Genomic DNA, 18,133 nt, shown 5'->3' with positions numbered 1-18,133 from the left:
AGGGTTTAATGACGCTTTGCAGCTCAGAGGATTGTTTGTGGCATCGTAAAGGGTGTTGGCCTCTACGGTGTGACACTCTGGAGGGTCAAGGTGTGACGTGCAATGTCAAGGGCTTCAGAGAGGCCTCGTGATGTCTGTTAGGGATGCCCAAAGCTGGGAGGCTTGGTAGAGGGCCAGGAAGGGTGGTCAACATTGGTCAGGGTCGTTCAGGACCGCAACAGAAATTGACTTGTGTTGGGACTTCCACCTGGTAAGGAGCAACGAGAATCAGGGAGCCTTTTCAGTCACCCTGATACAAAAGGGGCTTGCGGAGTGTAGCTACCTGCGGAGGCGACTCTTCACATCTGCCACTGTCCTTGCCTTCATCCCCTAGTGGTCCCCAGCTAGAGACACTCAGGCCCTGCCTGCTGGCTCCCTTGCTGCCCCCACCCCCTTCTTTCAGCTCAGCTTCGACAGTAATGTCCACAGTAGATGGGAATGTTGGCTGCGGGGGTCTCCACCTCTTAGCTGCCCCCCCCCACCCGCCCCGCGGTCACTCCAGGTGTCTGAGAGACCAAGAGGCACTGTGTCCTCCACTTCCTGTTTCAGGTGTCTGGGCCTTCCTTGTTGCCATGGCAACGCCCCTCCAATACTCCAAAGCCACTGGGAGCTAGAATCTCTCAGTCTAAGGAGCTTCAGAGAGCAGGAGACCCGAATATAATTGAGTTGGAAGGGAAGCTGATTTTCAAGTGGGCTTTATTTTAAAACGTATCCTTTTGTCATTTTAAAATCTGACCTTAATAACTTGCATATCCCAGTTGTTATCTGTCTGCCTGGCAGCTTATCTCTGTTAAGGAGAAGTTATCTGGAAAGCAGGGAATGGGATTTACCACAGCAAATGTTTGTTATTCAGGCCTGTGGTGCATTCAAGCAAGGTCTGGGAGGTTTCAGGATAAAGCCAGGTGAGGGGATTAGGACAGAGTATCTCAGGTCTAGGGCGCCCTTTGAAGGCAGGGCTGAGCTAAGGTTCCCAGTGGAAGATGGGGCTGTGAAGGGCAGGACTGGGAAATTGGGGGACCTAAAAGTAAAGTTTAGGGTGGGCAGCAGACTTGAGGGAAGGGTTAGGGTCCTGAAGCACACAAAGGCTGTGCAAAGATCATTCATGCTAAGGAAACAGACAACTCTGAGGAACCCCCTCGACTGCATCTCTCTGGCCACACCCAGTTCAGAATGGTTAGAGGAGCCAGCGGGGCTGATTGCTAGATGCTGTCCTGTTGGGGCAGGGTCAGGGGTTCTCTGCAAAGATGATCTACATCTCAATATATGTAATCTCCTAATCTCCTTATGTTGATGTTTCTATAACTTCTATATATTATGTATTATGTGGTCTATTATAATTTCTTTATATTCTATATGTAGACATATATATATGTCAATATCTACGTAGATATAAATATATATATGTATATATGTTTAAAAACAACTACAGCAAACAAATAAACACAGGCACAAAAACAAAAACCAAGTAGCTTCTTTAAGATTTAAATCAAGAGGAATTGTTTAAATTAGGGAGCAAATGGATGTTTTTTTAAAGTAAATACTCTGGAGGGAAATCGCAGGGAGGGTGAGTCACCCAGACGTTTTAGATTAAGTGGCATCAAGAGACTGTGGATTACTCAGCCCCTTCAGAGGATGGAAGGAATAGGTGATTGCCTTTCGCTGCAGGGTGCTGGACAAATACTAATTAAATTATCTCATCCAGGAAGTGCATTCTTGTTGAGGGAGTGCTGGATGGCAACATCAAAGGTCTATGTCACCAGCCCGCTGTGTAACTCCAGGCAAAATATCAATCATCTCTGTGTTCTGCTCAGAGCTGCCCGGCATGGGTGATCACCAAGCAGCCTCATGGGGGGGCAGGCTTTGCTGCAAAGTCACGTCAGGCTCCCATAGGACTTGGCCTGGCATTTGTCCTGGAGGTGCCTGCTTGTTACTATCAGAGCTCCACAAATTTCTCCTCGGTTTTCTCTGTGTTCAGACAGAAATCTGCAAAGACAAGTCCCATAGGCTCACCCAGGCAAATGTCCTTAGCTTATAATGTGGGCTGGGGCGGCATTGTTGGAAGCCCCCTGTATGGAAGCTTCTGAAGGTGGGGGCATGGAAAGCTGTTTTGCGTAGGGCAGAAGGGAGCAGAACAGGAACTGTTGAGCACCTACTGTGAACAGTGGTGCCTGACAAGTCTGTTGTCTCACTGACTTGGGAGCCTTTGTGTCATTCCTGCCTCTCGTGAGCTTTTGCAGCCACTTCCCTTCTCCGAACCTTCATTGTCTCAGATGGGAGGTGCAGATACCATGAGCCTCCTGGTTGAGTCAGGGGGTCCGTCGGTGTAATGACCCTGAGGCTGCCCTTGGCAGTGAGTACTGTCCTGTGTGGCATGGGCCATCAGCTTCTGGCAGGCAGGGCCAGACCCTTTCTCAGAGCGGTCTGCTCCGGACCCTCAAAAGCAGAGACTTGCAGGCAGGCTTAGAACATGGCCTTCCACCTCGAAGTGCCCCGGACCCCGGCACCTCACCATAGCATGTACTGAAGCCTGAGGCCAGAGACTGGAGTGGGGCTCTGTGTTCCTGGGCAGTGCCTACTTCACAGGTGGGAGCAGATAGCCACTCTCTATAAAGACCCAGGGGGAGCATGTGTTGGGACCGTGGCTTCTGATAAAATTTTGTGTTTAGGACTGTTTTGGTGTGATTAAAGAGAAGAAGGAAAACATGGTTGTCTTTTTGTTTTATTTTTTTCATTTCCCACAAGCATGATTCGCCTGGAGTATAACACCCACTACAGCCCTTCAGAAACATTTTTCCATGACATGATTACTGAGGATATCCGCTCTTTTCCATCCTAATGATACTGATGTGGGAGACTCATTCCCTTCTGCCAAAGCAGAGTCCCTGTTGCACTGACACCCTGGGGATACTGCCAGCTGCCCTAAGGCCCTTTGAACCTCATTTCCCATGGGCACCATCCACCTGATTCACTGGCTCAGTGGAGGGTGGCCTGTCGCCTTGGCCAGAGGGTGGGAAGTGGGCGGGAAGCATCAGGAAAGCCTATGAGCTTGCTCTGTGTGTTGGCGTTCTAGGGCAAAGAACATTTCGGTGTGGTGAGAGAACAGGGCTGTTTCTGCTCCTTGCGATAGAGTAGAATCCAGTTAGAACCAAGAGACTGAGAAAGAATTTAGTCCGGTGCCTTCAAGCTTTTCTTTAGTTCTAGAAAATCTGTTCCACCAGAATCTTATTGGAACCCAAATACATTAAACAGTTGTAGAAACAGCCATGCAGTGGTTGCAATAGGTGGGAAATTGGGGTCGAGGGTCCTGATGCTCCCCTGCACCATCTCCCCCATCCCGAGTATCTCTATGGTTTTCTGAGCAGCTCCATATGGGAAACTGAAGCCCAGAGACTGGAATGACTCAATTATGTAGCACCAACGAGCGTGTGGCTGTGCTGGGGCTGGAAGGCAGATTTCCTGAGGGGAATGTGGGGCAGAGGGCTGGGAGCATTCTTTCTGAACTCGGGACAATGCAATTCCAAGACCCCCTCACTCCACTCAGCCCATTTTCCACCCCACCCTCCATCACTGTACTCTACCTGCCCCCACAGAGCCAGCAGTAGGGCCCCAGAGCCCCTTCCTGTTGGTGTGGAGCCTGCTGAAAGTTCCACCAATGCCCTTGTCTCAGCCTCCCCATTCCAGCCACGACCCAAGAAATGGGAGGCTTTCATTCTCCTTTAACCAGTTTAAGATGCTTCTTCTGTCTTCTCCGTCAGTTTCCGTTCTTCACGAAAGCTGGCTTTGGACAGGAATCAAATGCCCTCCTTGATGTCCTGTCCCTGGGAGGGCCTTGTGACTGCTGATAATTCATAGAGTAATAATTGCTCATCATGTAGTGATTGCCGTGCCATAGGACCCCGGGCCCCCCGGGGCTTGAAAGTGCATCATTAACATTCTCCTGCAGGTCTGCTCCACTGTGTTACAAATCTTCCCACATTCTCAGGGTTCAGAAGTTCTAAGCTGTGAGGCCAGGTAGAAAAGGCAGCAGCCAGTAGACAAGATCATTCTGGTGATGAAGGAGGGGCTGCCACTTAGAGCACAGGTGGAATTCTTTACCTGGTGGCTCCGGTAGCTGGTGCCAGGAGCTGCACAGTGGATTTCGCCATGAAGAAGGGGAGGCAGGCAGTGGTGGGGCTGGGAGAATCCGGCCTGAGTGTTGTGCAGTGTCTCTATTAAGCAGCTTTGATAGAGGCTCCCAGCTGTGCACAGTGAGTCACGGAAGAGAAATAAACTTCAGTCTCTTTGTGGATTAGCATTCTTGCAGCATATTTCCCAAGTAAAATGTCAACCGTTCCAAACCCTTGTGCAGAACGGCGTTTGATAGAGCTGAGAACCAAAGCAAACCTTGCTGCTTCATCTGAGTAAAGGGATAAGGGAAAGATACAATTAAGTGTTTCATTTTAAGTACGTTTATCACTTCATTTTGAAGATAGCATCAATACTTGCTCATTTAGGGTAGAACAATTAGAAAATACTGATAAATGAAAAGAAGAATATAAAGTCAGCTGTAATCTCTGAACCAAGGAATAAATACTGCTAGCATTTCTGGTGCATTTACGTTCTTTCTCTCCTTTTCTTTCTTTTCCCCCTTGCTCTGTACATAACAATAGAGAAAGCGAAATGTATATTTATCAAATTGCTATTTATTATGCATATATTTTTATATCCTGACTTTCCACTTAAGGCTATATTGGGAGCATTTTTTCATTCCTTTATTCTTTACTGTGATTTTTAATGGAAATACATTACTCAGTTTACAGGGAGCCCACACTTATTTTATCTTCCTACATGATGAATGTTTAGGCATTTACACCATATTATTATGGAATAATGTAGTAATGAACATCCAAAATATATGCAATTTTAGTGCATCTATATTTATTTCCTTCTACTTTTTAAGAAGTGAAATTACCAAACCAAGGGTAAAAATTTTTTAAAGCTCTTTATATTGTTGACACCTATTTTTCCAATTGATTATAGAAAGATATTAAAATTTGCATAGCCACCCGTAGTATATGGAAGTCTCTGTTACAGCCTTTGCTCAAAACATTGGGTGATAATTAAACAATTTTGCTAATTTGGTAGCAGTATGGAAACGCAATGTTGATAAATTTGCATTTCTTGTGGAATTGTGCATTTAAACATGTAGTCATTGGTCAGTTGTATTCACATTTGGTAAATGACACCTCAGGTCCTTTGCTTTTTTATATTGGGGATGAAGTTTTTCTTGTCACCTCCTATAACCTGTCTTTCAGAAGGGAATTGATAGTTATTTGTGTCGGATATTTTGTTCCCACAAATTGGTTGCCTTTGAAGAAAATAATTTCACACAGAGACATTTAACAATTTATGTATTTGTATTTTTTAGATAGTCATACTCAGTTCACAAAGTAGATACTATTCATCCATACTTTCTTCTAGTATTTTTATGGTTTGATTTTATTTCAGTGTAATCTGCCATCTCCTTGGGATTGATTTGGGATGGACTGTGATGAGATGACCTAGCGTTTATGTTTTTCGGTATTGGTTTCTACTATCCAGGAATCTTTCCTTTCCCTGTTGACCTGAACATCACATCTACCCTATGCCCTGCTTAATTTCCCATATCTTGCCATTGATTTTTAAAACATTCTTAGCCTCTTTTCTCCCTTTTTTTTCCCCCTCAGCTGAAATTTAATCAGTCTTTGTACACTTTTAGAACGTACTCATCTGCAAGTAACAGAATGTTCATCTCGAGTGGATTAAACAATAAGGAAGTCTTATTATCTGTGGCTTCAGAGTTGGCCAGTGCAGACTGTGTGCCCAGATCAAAGGCTTGGGTCTTTTTCAACTTCCTACTTGACTATCCTCAGGGTGTAGTCTGAGCTCTCTTCATAATTTCAGGATGGCTGTGATGGTTCTAGCTGTCATACCCAGAAAGACAGTAGCAGGTGGAAGAAGAGGGTCCTTTCTGTGTGTTGCTTCCTTTTTATAAATGAGAAGACCTTTCCCAGGAGTTGAGCCTGGCTACATGTTTTTATAGAGCGATGCTTTTGCTTTTCTGTTATGACAGTTGAGGTTTTCTACCTACATGCATATGTGACATTGACCTATAGTTTCCCTCTCAGATGCTTGTGTTCGACTTCTGTTTGGTTTGTACTCCCTGTTTAACATGGATAGAGAATCGCTCATTCTTTTGCACTTATAGGGACAGAACTCTTGAAAGTTGGAAATAATTTATCCTGTAAAATTACCTGGGCTGGTTGTGGGTCTTGGAGCTATTACTTTGATATCTTGGAAATTCTCTTTCCTGGTTTCTACATTTCCTTGAGTAATTTTTAGTAATCTGTTTTACAGAAAATCTTGTATTAACACTGGCGTTTTCAAATTCATGACTAAAGCTCTGTATCGTATTTGCAAATTTTCAAAGTATCTATTTGTTGAAATATTTCTCTTTTCATTGCTACTGTTGTGTATTTGTGTTGTCTCCCTTTCTTGCTTGATTAGACTAGACAGAAGTTTTTTGTATTGATCTTTTTCAAAGAACTCGGTCTAATTTGCTTAATCAATTTTGTTGTATTTTATGTTTCTCTAATTAATTGATTTGTTTTTCTTCCCGTCTCCCTGCTGCCTAGTGTTTGTTTTATTGTTAATTTTTAAACTTATTATAGGAGGCATCAGATAATTTATTCCTTCCCGTTTTGGAATGCTCTCTCTTTTATTCGGAATATAGTTGTGGCTGAATCTTCGTGGTTTTTCTAATGTAAACTGACATGTAATACTCGTACAGAAAAGCGCCCAAACCATCCGTAAATCACGGTGTATTTTCAAAAAGTGAACGGACCCCTGCAGTCTACACCCACATCAAGAAACAGGACATCGTGAGTGACTCCAGGGGTCGCTCTCGTGCCCACTTCTGGTCACTACACCCACCAGTAGAAACACGATTGACCTCTAAATGCGTACACTCCGCACACTGTTTTATCTGCCTTCTTTGCTCAACATTCCGTTTGTGAGGTTCACTATTACTGTTGTATATACTTCATTCATTCTTACTGTGTTTTAGAATGTAGGTTTTATTATCATTCCGGTATGGTGAGGACAGCGGACCCAGCGATGCCTACCATTGAAAAGATAGTTTGTTCCAGTTCCCAAGAGTTGGGCGTCTGCAGCTCACACCACACAGGGCTGCAAGGAGAAGCACCAGGGTGAGTCAGGCCGCAGAGGGAGCAGGAGAAAGAGGTTTTACTGTGGTTCTTGCAGGAACGAATAGGTGAGGCAGAGGAAGCAGGCTCAGGATTGGGTAGTTTGAACTGATGTAATGTCTGCGGGCTCTGGGGTGTCTGCTGTCTCACCACAGACTGAGGGCAGAGGAATAGTAGCTCAGAGTGGAAGAGCTCCATAAAGCAGGTGGTTGGGGGTGGGGCGGCAGGCTCTGGATTGCTTAGTTTGCATACGAAAGGCACAACTGCGGGAGAGTCTTTTACTGTCCCGGGGCATTGGCTAGCCCCGCGAGAAGCAGTCTCTCCAAGGATTAGCAAGACCCTAGATGGCAAAGCTTCCGAAATACAGAAACTAAAAAGGCACGATTAATACAGGCTGACATATAACATGCCTCTTACGAATATTTCACACTTGGTTTATGTATTCTGCTGTTGAAGGCACTTGAGCTGTTTGCAGATTTTGTGTATTACCAATAATACAGCTAGAAAGATTCTTAGATATATCTTTTTGGGGAACATATATATGTCTTTCTGTTGGCTATATCCCTGAGAGTGGAATTTCTAGGTCAGAGGGCATGTGTATGATTAACAGATGCCGCCAAACACTTAATCTAAAGTGCTTGTTATCAATTTTATTCCTAGGGGTGGTTCTTAAGAGCTTCCCTTGGGCTTCACTGACCCTCAGCAAACTACCATGGGTTGTTAGTCTTTTATACGCTAGCCATTCTGGTGGGTGGGTAATGGCTTTCTCATTGTGGTGGTTTCATTTCTGTGATGAGTAATGATGTGGAGTTCCTTTTCATGTGTGTATTGGTCATTTGGAGATATCCTTTGCGAGGTGCCCATTCAAGTCTACGTGCCTTTTTTTAAAATTTGGCTTTTGGCCTTTTTCTTAGTGATTTGTGGGTGAACTACATATATGTCCTTTACAAATATATATATTGGCATTGTTCTCACATGCTGTGCCTTGCCTCTTTAATGCTCTTAATGACATCTTTTAATGAACAGAAAATCTGAATTTTAATGTAGTTCAATTTATCCAATTTACCACCTTTTTTCCCCTATTTACTACATTTGGTGTGCCGTTTAAAAAAGGCGTACCTCTTTAAGAACACGCGGCTGTGTCATCCTATATTTTCTTCTAAATGTTTTTTTTGTTTTACACTGCTCCTTTGTATCTGCATTACATCTGGCATTGATCTCCCTGTAATGAGTGTTTGGAGGCAAGCTGCATTAAAAAAATGCAGGTATTTGATTGACCCAATACTATTTATTGAAAGAATAAACTCTTTTCCCTACTGCTTTACCATACTCCCTTTCTCAGAGGTAGGTAACTGTATATTGTGGGTCTGGTTTCGGACATTCTCTTCCATTTCACTGGGCCATTTGAATGTGCATCAGGATCATACTGTTCTAATAATCAAAGTTTTATGTTTTGTTTTGTCTTAGAAAGAGTACAAACGGGGCGGAGGGTGCAGAAGGAGAGGGAGAGAGCGAATCCTAAGCAGACTCCACACCCAGCACTGAGCCCAATGTGGGGCTCAATCCCATGATCCTGAGATCATGACCTGAGCTGAAATCAAGAGTTGGACATGTAATCGACTGAGCCACCCAAGTGCCCCAATAATTATAGTTTTATAATAGTTCTTGAGTGCTAATAGTGTAAGTCCTCTAGCTTTCTCTTGTTTTTCAAGATTGACTTGAGTATTCTTGGCCCTTTGCATTTCCTCATACATTTGAAAATTCGATTTTTATTTTCTGCAAAAAAGTCTGGAATTTTGATTGAGATTGCATGGACTCAAGATCAATTTAGGGAAAATTAACATCTTACTAACATTGCCCCTCAATTTATTTAGATCTTCTTTAGTTTCTCTCAGGAAATTTTGTAGTTTTTACTATAGAGATCTTGAATAACTTTTGTTTGATTTTCCCCTGTATATTAATATTTGTGATTATATTATAGATAGCATATATTCAAATTTACTTTTCTACTCCTTTGTTGTGTATATGTAGAAATATTATTGGTTTTATATATTAAACTTGCTTTTAGTGAACTATTCACTGATTTATTCTAATAGTTTACCTATAGATTCTTAAGATTTTCTATATACATAGTCACATCATATATGGAAAAATGAGAGTTTTATTTTTTCTTTCCCATTTTTATGCCTCTTATTCCTTTCTTTTTCCTTATTGCACTACTTAGGGTCTTTAGTTCAAGTTGAATAAATGTAGTGATAGTGGGCCATTCTTATCCTGTTCTGGATCTCAGAGGACAGCTTTTTATAATGCACAATTTTACATTATGTTTGCTACATATTTTTGGTAGGTACTTGCTTTAAGATTGAGAAAATTCTCCTCAGTTCCTGGTTTGCTAATAGTTTTCTCAAAAAGGCATATTAATTCATTCAAAGGTTCTTTTTCAACTCTCAAGATAATTATATAATTTATATTTTAACTTTCTCCTGTAAATGTGGTAAGTTACATTGTCTGATTTTTTGTTGCCTTTTTGGTACTACTTACTATTTCTCTTTTCTCTATCAGTTCTATACCTTGCTGTTTTGATTCTTATTATTTTATAATAAGTTCCAATATTTGGAAAGGTTGGTACCTTCTGATTTCTCTTTCTTTTTGGAATATTCTTCTTTAAATTAAATGTTTATTTTTAGATTAATATAATTTACATTCAGTTGTGGGAAATAACAGAGAGGAATCCAGAGATCCAGTATACCCTTTGTTAAGTTTCTCCCAATGGTGGTGCCTTATAATACTTGTGTACAATAACACAACTAGGATATTGATATTGATACAGTTCCTGAATCTGATTCAGTTTTAGATTTCCTCAGTTTCATTTGTACTTATGTGTGTGTGTTAGTTCTGGGCATTACGAGACTTATCATAGTCTACTCATATCAACATTTTGTCATATCAAGTGAGGTCTGGAAATCTTTCATTTAGGTCCCTTTTCCTTCTTCACTTCTAAATATCATTGTCTTGCATATCAAATGTTATAATTCATCATTTAATCATCATATGTGATTTATAAAACTCATGTGGAGGACAGTCTATTGTATGTACCCATATTTCTCCTCTTTTCGCTCTTCTTTCGTATTTCTGATGCTCCAAGAATTATTCTGTCCTTTCCTTTCTGTTAATAAACTTCCTTTGGCAATCTTTAAGGATCAGCTAGCCACACATTCTTTTCGTTTTCCTTCGTCTGATCCTCTTTATTTCCTCTTTGTCCCTGAAGGATAGTTTTGCCAGATACAGAATTTGTGGATGAGAGTTCTTTTTTCTTCCCAAGAAGTGAGAAGTGGAGAAGAGTTGTGCCATTCTCTCTATTGACCTCCATGGTTTCAGGTGAGGAAGTCACTGTCATGTAAATTGGCTGTCTTCTGGATAGTTTCTCTCTGGATGCTTTAAAGATTATTTTTTTTCATCTTTAGTTTTCAGAAGTTTTATTATGATGCCTCTTGATGTGGATTTCTTTGAATTTATCCTGTTTGAAGTTCCTATGTTCTTGAATTTATAGGTTTATATGTCTTTTATGAAATTCAGGAAATTGCTAACAATACTCTTTCAGCCCCCACTCTTTCTTTTCTCCTTCCAGGATTCCAGTGGAAGGAAGTTTAGGTCTTTTGTCCCTCAAGTCCCTAGCGGGGGTCCTATTCATCTCTTTTTCAGTCTATTTTCTCTCTGCTGCTCATGTTGGGTAAATTCCATTGCTCTGTTCTCCAGTTGCTGATTCTTTTTCCTGTCATTTAAATTCTATGATTGATTCAATCCAATGGGTTTTTAAATTTTTATTGTATTTTTTCAGTTCCATGATTTCCTTTTCGTTCTATTTTGTACTCTCTTTGCTGAGATTTTCTACTCTTTTTTCCTTTGTTTCAAGAGAATTTGTAATTGTTTGTTGCAACATTTTTATGATGACATTTAAAATCCTTATCAGATAATTCTAACATCTGGTCATCTTGGTCTTAGCATTAGTTGTTTTTTCTCATCCAATTTGTGATTTTCCTGGGTCTTGGTATGATGGGTAATTTTTTATTATATTCTGAACATTGTGGTAATTATCTTATGAGGCTATGTTCTATTTAAATCTTTTATTTTACTAGGGAGTTCCCCTCTTCAGTTTTGGCACACAAGTCTGTCCTACTTTTCTCTGCTGTGCTTCCAATGACTACATAATTTTAAGAGCTGATATTATTTTGGTGTACTTAGTTTATCTGGTGCTTTTGGGGCTTCTATTGTTTTCTCTTCATGCTGCCTGGAGAAAGCAAATGGATTTCTCTGGGATAGGTCACCTGGTACCTCTTGTTGAAGGAAGGGAGTCTCTGGCCTATGAAGCTGAGGACCGCTTTCCAGGCTAGACATTTGTGGTCAGATTGCCCTGCCTCTGGGGAAGGGAGGGTACCTCCCTGGGTGAGCCCTGATTGTGGCAGGATTCACCTTGTTGATGCCACCTGGTGGCTCAGTGGAGGAGGGGATTCTGAGACCTATGGGGACAAAGAGGCCTCCTGGATCCTGCACTGGTGGAATCACCCCTGTTGGTTTTGCCCAACTGTCAAGTGTCTCATGGTGGGTCAGGGGAGCCTCAGGCTGACGGGGAAGAGAAGGATTGCCTAGGCTGTGCCATTTGTAGCCAAGGAGCTCCTGGAGGATTTCCCTGGCCAGTGTTTCTGGGTTGGACTGGCTGGGGAAGCATGAACTTCCTCCGGCTACCTCCTGTTGCTAGATTGGTAGTTCCCAATTCCAGGCCTGAGATGCTTTCTTCTGTTGGTTGGGGACCATAAGACTGTCTGCAACTCTGTGCTTCCAGTCCTGAGTTCCCTAGCCCAGGTGCCCTCCTCTCCCCATCTTTCAGAGATCTCCTTTGCTTGCCTCCTGCATTATGTCCAGGGCTTCTAGTTGTACTTGCCTTACTATGATTTGCTATTCTTTTCAATGGCTTCTGGATATGTTTGGTTATGTAAGTTATTTTTGTTTTTCTTCTTTTCATTTAAAGCTACTAATAACCTTCTCAATAAAGAACAGTTCTAGGATTTGATGGGTGATATTTTGTCTGTTGGCATTCCAAGTAATGGCTAATCTCTTTGGGCCTATGGTCATCATTTTCCTATTCATTTTCTACTTGATCCATGTGCTTCATATTCTTTTTTTGTTCCTTTTCTTATTTTTTTTTGCCTTGATGTGGTTTATTTTTATTTTTAAATTTTTAAAAATTTTCTATATGGTTTATTTTTAAAATATTATTTTATTTTCCATTTCATAACTGTTAAATCTACATGTATTTTTAAACTCTACAAGTTATTACTACTCAGTTTGTACAATCAATATTCATATATTATATACATAGAAGTGCTCCCTCCTATTTTCTGGAAAAGATTGTGTAAAGTAGTGATTATTTCTTCCTGAAGTATTTGGTGGATTTCATCAATGAAATCATCTATGCCTGAAATTTTCTTTTTTGAAACGGTTTTTTTTCCTTAACGATTTTATTTATTTATTTGACAGAGAGGGTTTAATTTGCTCTTTTTTCCTCTAAGGTGGAAACTTAGATTACTTATTTTATGTCTTTAGTCTCTCTCTAATATAAGCTTTTAATGCTATACATATTCCTGTAAGCACTGCTTGGCTACATTCCATAAAACTTGATAAGTTTTGCCATTATCCACCCATTTATTTTCAATCCGTCTAGCATTTTTGTTTAAATTATGACTTCTATAGGGAGCTCATAGTAGGGTCTTACTTTTTGTACACCCTGTCAATATCTGCTATTAAATTGAAGTGTTCAGACCATTCCCATCTTAGTGAATTGTTGATAGAATTGGATTTATGTCTATAACTTTGTTAGTTGTTGTAATCTCTTTTTATCTTTGTATTTTATGCCCCCTTTCTTGTCTTCTTTCGGATTACATATTTGAATATTTTTAATGTTCCATTTTAGTTTATTTATTTGCTTTTGGGGGCTATCTCTTTGCATCAATATTTAAGGGCCTCATTTAGGGACATATCACTCTATATATCTATATGTCTGTATCTATATCTATCTGTAGTTCACAGTTTACTTAGAGTTAATATTGTACTATGTTACATAAAATGTAACATATAGGTTGTAACTTATAGGTTCCTATAACTCTTTCAGCTTATTTTTAATTTACTTTGTGTTATAGGTGTCATATGTATCTACATACATTGGAAACCCTCCCGTACAATTTAATGATTTTATAATTTCAGCAGTCATACACATTTAAGAGTACTTCAGGTGAGGAAAAAAAGTCTTTAGATATTTACCATTTATTTTATTCTCCTTTTCCTCCAAAGATCCATGTTTCCCTTTGAAATTGTTTTCTTTTAGCCTGAAATGATTCCTTTAGCATTATTTGTAGTGCAGGTCTGCTGGCAAAGAATTCTCCTAGTTTCCCTTTTTCTGAGATCTTTATTCTTCTTTCTTCCTGAAGGATATTTTAACTTTGTATAGAATTCTAAGTTGATGGTTTTTTATCCTGGCCTCTGCATTCTCTGAGAGAAATCCATGGTTGTCCCAGTCCTGGTTCCCTCGTATGTAATGTGCTGTTTTCATCTGCCTGCTTTCAAATTTTTTTCCTTTGGTTTTCAGCAACTTGATTAAGATGCATCTAAGCATAGTTTTCTTTGTGTATATGCTTTTAGGAGTTCCTTGAGTGTCTTGAATTTGTAACCGTGTCTTTTACCAATATTAGGAAATTTTCTGTATTTATTACTTTAGTTTTTATGTGTGTTGTGAGAAAATCTTTTTCTTTTCTTTCAGGGCTCCAACAGCACATATATCAGTATTGATATTTATAATGTCCAATAGGTTCCCAGGCTCTTTCATTTTTAACCATTTCTGTCCCTATTCATTTTTTTAAAAAGATTTTATTTATTTATTCGACAGAGATAGAGACAGCCAGCGAGAGAGGGAACACAAGCAGGGGGAGTGGGAGAGGAAGAAGCAGGCTCATAGCAGAGGAGCCTGATGTGGGACTCGATCCCATAACGCCGGGATCATGCCCTGAGCCAAAGGCAGACGCTTAACCGCTGTGCCACCCAGGCGCCCCGTCCCTATTCATTTTTAAGATTGAATAATTTTTGTTTGTTCTGCATTAAGGTTCACTGAATCTAGAGCAGTGATGGGTTTCCATGCTGCCTTTAGGTACCTCTGCTGGCACCACCACACTGAGCATAATAAGGGCCCCCTTAGGGGTAAAACAGAGCAGGAATAGAGGGGAGAGAAATATATATAATTTTATGTGCATGCTTATATATGCAATTAATACAACATATGTCTCTGTGTCTAGTCCACGTGTTTGTCTGTGTCTGGACCAGAGAGAGAGAGAGAGAGAGAGGGAATTCATCTATGTGCAGTTTGCTTCTCTACATTTTGACTCTCTTTCACATTCTGCCTACATTTTTTGTCACCCATTAGAGTCCTCAGGTGATTGTTTTCTGCATTTTCTCTAGAAATTAGAGTTCCATCAAACAGGAACTATGGGCTATAGTAGATTTATGCCAACATTGCAGAACTAGAAATCCAGTCATATGTTCTAAATAAAAGAAAATTAAAAAAAATTAGAAGTGCTTCTAATTGCTATCTACAAGAGTGTTTCTATAACTACTTTATTTCATGGCCATTATCCAAAGTACCTCACCATTTTTTGAGGTGTATTTTCACTGGGTATCAAATTCAAGTTTCCAGTTATTTTTAAAGAACACTTTCCAAATATAATTTCATTGGTCTTTTGTCTACCTAGATTTTATTTTGAAAAGTCAGTCATCAGTCTTATTGTTGCACCTCCAGGGAGTATATATATATTTTTTCAAGCTGGTTTTAAGATTTTCTCTGTCTTTGATTTTCAGAAGTGTGAGTATAATGCGTCTAGGTAGGTATAGTGTTTTTTTTTTTTTCTCCCCTTTATCCTGCTGTATTTGTTGAGTCAATGGTTTGATGTATTTCATTAGATTTGGGAAATTCTCAGCCATTTTTTCTTTTAATATTGCTTGTGACACCTTTTCTCTCTTTTTCAGACAATTAAACATTTATTAGACATGTTAAACAAGAACCCATGTCTTTTGTACTATATTTTCCCCTTTTTTCCACTCTCTGAGCTTCATTTGAATATTGGGTATAAACATGTCTTTGAGCTAACTAGTCCCATCTTCTCTTGGGTCCTGTTTTTACACTGATTCAGTGAATATCTAATTTTACATTTTTGTTTTACAGTTCATGACTGTCTTTATAATTCTTTTTTATGGGTTCAAATTATCCGTGCAAAAATTTCAGCTTTATATCCAGGTTCTTTCTCATTTCTTCTGTTTTTCTTAACATATAGATGTGACCTAGATATACTATTTATTTTCAAATCTTGGTCTGTTATCTCCAATATTCGTCTACTAAAGATTTAATTTTATTGGCTGTTTTATCTCTTGATATCAGTTACTTATTTTTTTTTTAAATTTAAACATGTATAGTAGTAATTTTTGTTTTATCCTCAACCATAGGAGATATGTTGTGGGATCTGGCTTATATTATGTTTCTCTAATGATTGTGAAATGCTGTGCTCAAAGACATCTGAGTTACTAACAAACCATCTCAATATTATTGAGGTTTGGTTTTAGAATTTGTTACAGTGATTTTTTTTTCAAGATTTTATTATTTATTTGAGATAGAGAAAAAGAGAGAGAGCAGAAGCTGGGCCGGAGGGGGGAGGGTGTTGGGGAGAAACAGACTCCCTCCTGGGCAGAGAGCCCAATGCAGGGCTTGATCCCAGGACCCTGGGATCATGATCTGAGCCAAAGGCAGATCCTTAACCGACTGAGCCACCCAGGCACCCTTGTTACAGTGATTGTATTGGAAGTCTTTCCCTCACTCTTCTAACAGGATTCTTAGACTTAGGACATGGCCTCCTGAGGTCTCAATTGAAAGTGATTGGTATTCATCAAGATATTTAAACTCAAGTTTTTACCTACAATTTAATATGTCTCTAGTATTCTGCGTCCTCTGAAATAATCTGCTCATTTCTCCATTCTCCCAGTGGGTCAGCCACATCCTCTTTGATTCTTTGCAAGCTAGATACAAATCTTAGGAGTCATCCAGGAACTTGTGGATAATTTTTACAGAGATATTTTGTACTTTGTCACTTCAGCTCCTCAACTTCTGAGTTCTGTTTCACCTCAGTACCACAAAATGTTCCCTCCACCTAGTGACACTGCCATTCCATGCTCTTGTTTGATTTCCATGCAAAATGGATCAAAAAGTGTCTTCAGGTAAGAAGATCTAGTGTGAATATCATGCTTTTCTCATGTTTTTTTCATTATCTCAAATGCAGTCTTGTATTAGTTGATATATAAAGGCCTAAAAACGGTTATTTTATACATTTGAATAAGTTTTATAGTTACTTACTGTGGAAAGTTCCGTTATGTTAGGATTCTTTCACATATTTATTCATGTCCCCCCTGCCCCAGCTTGACACATTGTTCAGTTTAAATAGTTCTGAACTTTCAAATAAGTGTATCATGTTGTAAATATTCTCCTGGAACTTAACTTTTAAATTCAACATTATGTTAATGAAGCTCATTATATGAGCCAAGTTGTTTAATTTTTAGGGATGTATAATATTTTATTTTCTGAGTATATGATTTATTTACCTATTTTCCTGAACACGGACATTTGATTTATTTCTAGTTGTTTTTTTTCCTTATTATAAACCTTACTGTTATGAACATTATTTGGCATACATGTGCTTATGTGCAAGAGTTTCCCTTGACTGTGTACAGACATGGAATTGTTGGGTTGTGAATAATCAACTTAAAAATCAACTTATAATAGTGGTTTGTTTTCCAAAGTGTTTGTATTAATTTATACCACCAGCAATGTATGTGATGTCCCATTCCACATCTTCTTCATCCCTTACTATTTTTTTAATTCTTTTTTTTGCCAGTCAAGACAGTGTAAAATAGGGTTGTATTTTGATCTTGATTTGTATATTCCTGATCACTGTGAAGATTGAGCATCTTGTCACATGTTTATTTAGCGTAGGTTAATGTTTACTTCTTCTGCTTATTTTTTCTGTTTTTTTATGGCTTATTGGATTATTTCTGACTTTCTTGCTGATTAAGTACCTTGTTCTTCAGTGTTCTTCAGTTGCTCCTGGAGCTTTTAACTTTTGGCTTTAAGTCATGCAGTTATCATCTATGATTTGTTTCAGGGATTTTTTCCCTCCATCTATCTCTTCTATTTTTAAGTATTTATTTATTTATTTCAGAGAGAGAGAGAGAGAGAGAGAGAGGAGCAGGAGGGGAGACGGAGAGAGAATCTCAAGCAGACTCCATGCTGAGCCTGGAGCTCAACATGGGGCTTGATTCCCTGACCATGAGATCATGACCTGAGCCAAACCCAACAGTTGGGCATGCTTAACTGATTGTGCCACCCAGCTGCCCCATTTTTCCTCCATCTCTTTAAGGTATCTTTAAAATAAATTCTTAATGAGATTGATTTCTCTTTACTTTTAATATTAGTATTTTTTAGATTTATTTATTTATTTTAGAGAGAGAGAGCGCGCGCGCATGGAGGGGAGGGGCAGAGGGAGAGGGAGGAGGGAGAGGGAGAGAGAGTCTGAAGTAGACTCTGTGCTGAGTGGCAGAGCCCCACGCAGGGCTTGATCTCCAAAACCCTAAGATCACAACCTGAGCTGAAACCAAGAGTCAGATGCTTAACCAACAGTGCCANTTTACTTTTAAAATTAGTATTTTTTAGATTTATTTATTTATTTTAGAGAGAGGGAGCGCGCGCGCATGGAGGGGAGTGGGCAGAGGGAGAGGGAGGAGGGAGA

The 18,133-nt window shown here is 39.7% G+C and overlaps 1 protein-coding gene across 1 annotated transcript in view; it reads left to right on the top strand.

The window, feature by feature from the left end:
• GRID1 (glutamate ionotropic receptor delta type subunit 1) overlaps positions 1–18,133 on the top strand; it is a 731,471-nt gene that overhangs the window by 518,282 nt on the left and 195,056 nt on the right. The gene's annotated exons all lie outside the window — the stretch shown is intronic.

This window comes from Ailuropoda melanoleuca, chromosome 6 (assembly GCF_002007445.2).
Source record: "Ailuropoda melanoleuca isolate Jingjing chromosome 6, ASM200744v2, whole genome shotgun sequence".
NCBI lineage: Eukaryota > Metazoa > Chordata > Mammalia > Carnivora > Ursidae > Ailuropoda > Ailuropoda melanoleuca.
The sequence above is the reverse complement of the archived record's forward strand: the minus strand, read 5'-3'. Positions and strand labels throughout refer to the sequence as shown.